The sequence below is a fragment of the Apodemus sylvaticus genome, chromosome 9 (assembly GCF_947179515.1).
Source record: "Apodemus sylvaticus chromosome 9, mApoSyl1.1, whole genome shotgun sequence".
In the NCBI taxonomy this organism is placed as follows: domain Eukaryota; kingdom Metazoa; phylum Chordata; class Mammalia; order Rodentia; family Muridae; genus Apodemus; species Apodemus sylvaticus.
The window spans coordinates 78,771,702-78,775,505 of NC_067480.1; the positions used below are offsets into that span (position 1 = coordinate 78,771,702).

General features: G+C 39.9%; 1 non-coding gene across 1 annotated transcript; it reads right to left on the minus strand.

Moving 5' to 3' along the window:
- Positions 1-2,232: 2,232 nt before the first annotated feature.
- LOC127693195 (U6 spliceosomal RNA) lies at positions 2,233-2,339 on the minus strand. Its single transcript, XR_007979648.1, has one exon. It is a non-coding gene; the product is annotated as a U6 spliceosomal RNA (small nuclear RNA).
- Positions 2,340-3,804: the final 1,465 nt, after the last annotated feature.

Here is a 3,804-nt window from a genome sequence, read left to right on the forward strand (position 1 = left end):
CTGTGGGACACACTGTAGCACTGTAGCTTCCATGATGAGATGGGTTTTTTTATACTTTGTTTTGTTTTTTATTTTTACTTTCTTTTGTTGGGTGAAGTTTGCAAGGGAACAGGGCAGATATAAAGGGACAGGGATATGAGTGTTTTGGGGTGCATGATATAAAACTCAAAAAAAAAACAATAAAAAGGTCTTTTAAGTTGTTCTTGAAAGGTGCTAAGTACAGTCCTCTTGTTGATTTTTGGAGTTGCTGTTTGTGTTTTCAGTGGTATTTTGTATTTTGATAACTATGGCTTCATAACTTTTCCAAAGTTTCCCTACTATACTCATTCCTTTCTTCAGCCCAAATATATTTTCCTGTACTTCCTTTAAGTTTGGTTTGTTGGATATGAACATTTTAGGGCTGGTTTGGGTGTGCAAAGTTTTGTTTTCTCCTTTAATCGTAGCAGATAGTTTTGCTGGGTATATTATTCTAGGCTGCCATCATGGTTTTAGTACTAGGAACTAAAACCTAGTTGCTAGTTTGCTCCAGGGTTTCAAGTTTCCGTTGAGGAATCAGCTGTTGTTCTGCTGGATTTCCCTTTATAAGTGACTTGCATTTTATCTCTTAAAGCTTTCTTTTTTTATTAAATATTTTCTTTATTTATTTTTTTTTAATTTTTTATTCGATATAATTTATTTACATTTCAAATGATTTCCCCTTTTCTAGCCCCCCCACTCCCCGAAAGTCCCGTAAGCCCCCTTCTCATCCCCTGTCCTCCCACCCACCCCTTCCCACTTCCCCATTCTGGTTTTGCCGAATACTGTTTCACTGAGTCTTTCCAGAAACCAGGAGCCACTCCTCCTTTCTTCTTGTACCTCATTTGATGTGTGGATTATGTTTTGGGTATTCCAGTTTTCTAGGTTAAAAACCACTTATTAGTGAGTGCATACCATGATTCACCTTTTGAGTCTGGGTTACCTCACTTAGTATGATGTTCTCTGGCTCCATCCATTTGCCTAAGAATTTCATGAATTCATTGTTTCTAATGGCTGAATAGTACTCCATTGTGTAGATATACCACATTTTTTGCATCCACTCTTCTGTTGAGGGATACCTGGGTTCTTTCCAGCCTCTGGCAATTATAAATAGGGCTGCTATGAACATAGTAGAGCATGTATCCTTATTACATGGTGGGGAATCCTCTGGGTATATGCCCAGGAGTGGTATAGCAGGATCTTCTGGAAGTGAGGTGCCCAGTTTTCAGAGGAACCGCCAGACTGATTTCCAGAGTGGTTGTACCAATTTGCAACCCCACCATGTGGAGGAGTGTTCCTCTTTCTCCACACCCTCTCCAATACCTGCTGTCTCCTGAATTTTTAATCTTCGCCATTCTGACTGGTGTAAGATGAAATCTTAGGGTTGTTTTGATTTGCATTTCCCTAATGACTAATGAAGTTGAGCATTTTTTAAGATGCTTCTCCGCCATCCGAAGTTCTTCAGGTGAGAATTCTTTGTTTAACTCTGTACCCCATTTTTTAATAGGGTTGTTCGGTTTTCTGGAATTTTCTTTATTTATATTTCAAATGTTATCTCCTTTTTTGGTTTCCCCTCCGAAAACATCCTATCCCATCCCCCTTTCCTCTCAGGACCAAGGGCCTCTCCTCCCTTTGATGTCCAGCAAGGCCATCCTCTGCTACATATGCAGCGGGAGCCATGGGTCCCTCCATATGTACTCTTTGGTTGGTGATTTAGTACCTGGGAGCTCTGGAGATACTGGTTGTTTCATATTGTTGTTCCTCCTATGGGGCTGCAAGCTCCTTCAGCTCCTTGGGTCCTTTCTCTAGCTCCTCCATTGGGGACATTGGTTGGCTGAGAGCACCCACCTCTGTATTTGTCAGGTACTGGAAGAGCCTCTCAGGAGGCAACTATATCAGGCTCCTGTCTGCAAGCCCTGTTGGCATCCACAATAGTGTTTGGGTTTGGTGACTGTATATGGGATGGATTCCCAGGTAGGGCAGTCTCTGGATGGTCTTTCCTTCAGTCTTTGCTCCACATTTTGTCTCTGTATCTCCTCCCATGGGTATTTTGCTCCCCTTTCTAAGAAGGACCAAAGTATCCATACTTTGATCTTCCTTATTCTTGAGCTTCATTTGGTCTGTGAATTGTATCTTGGGTATTGCGAGCTTCTGAACTAATATCCACTTATCAGTGAGTGTATACTATGTATGTTCTTTTGTGATTGGGTTAACTCGAAAAATATGGAACACTTCACAAATTGGCATGTCATCCTTGTGCAGGGGCCATGCTAATCTTCTCTGTATTGTTCCAATTTTAGTATATGTGCTGCCAAAGTGAGCACCTCTTGAAGCTTTCAGTATGTGTTTTTTGTTTGATTATTTGTTTCTTATGTATACTTATAGTAGTTTAAGTATGATGTGCTATGACTATTTTGACTTCTGTCCTTGTCTACTTGGTCTTCTGTGTATCTTGCATCTGTATGGATGTGTCTTTCCTTATGTGATGTGAACTATCATTCAAAGTTTTGTTTGTTTTCATGGTGTCTTACAATTCCTATGTCTTCCTTTCCTCTGGTTGATTTGATTTAATTTTCTTTGCTTGTTTTGTCTAGATCTTCTACTTTATCTTTTGGTATTGATAGTCTGCCTTGTGCTTGATCCATTCCACATGTGAGCTTTGCTTTGAGTTTTCTAGTTGGGCTATTGGGTTTTTCAGTTCCATCTTCATTTCAGCTTGAATTTTGATCAGTGCTGCAATCTCCTTATTGAGTTCCATTTGCGAATCATGGGTTGTGTTTGTCATTTCCATCAGCCTTATGTTTGTGGGTTGGGTGGTTGTTGTTATATTTTGGCATCACATTGGCATTTAATCTCCTTAAGTTCTTTCTCCTTAGCTTTATTAAGATGTTTTGGGGGGTGCAAGGGGTAATCTTTAAACTCCTTGAATTTTTTGATGAAGTTAATCATTGTTCATTTAAATTATTTGTCCTGCGGTTCTTCTAAGTAAAGGTTTTGGAGAGGAAATACTGGTTTGATTTTTCATATTATTGATAACTTGGTTATGAGATCTGGACAGTTCTAAGTCTTATATTAACAGAGCATGCTGGGACAGATTTGTGCCAGGTTGGGCCTAGAAATTGTATTTGGCTTGGATGGAATGAAGGTAGGTAGACAGAGGGAGCTGGACTGGTATTCAGGATGTGTCTCATAGTTTAAGCCTGGAATGTGGGACTAAATCTGAAACAGACTGGGCACAAAGGTTGGATATGCTTCAGAGGAACCTGTAGGGAATGATATAAAGGGTAGATCCTGGCAGAAGCCTAGAGAGGGGTTGATATATGTATTTTACTTTTCTTATTTATTTAAAGATTTATTTTATTTTGCATTCATTTGTGTGAATGTGGACTTTCTGTACTATAGCACAGATATAGAGGTCAGAAAATAGCTCTGAGAATGGTTTTTCCTTTTCCATGTTGTCTGAGATAAGGTCCTTTTGTTATTTTTCCAGGAAATGCAGCAATCTAGCCCACAACTTTCTGGACAAGTATTTGTGTGGATTCTGGGAATTTAGGTTCTCAAGCTTACAAGGCAAATGGTTTGTTGGTGGTGGTGGTTTGGTTTGGTTTGGTTTGGTTTGGTTTGGTTTGGTTAGGTTTGGTTTGGTTTGGTTTGGTTTGGTTTGGTTTGGTTTGGTTTGGTTTGGTTTTTATAGACAGGGTTTCTCTGTATAGCCCTGGCTGTCCTGAAACTCACTATGTAGACCGGGCTTGCCTCAAACTCAGAAATCAGCCTGCCTCTGCCTCCCAA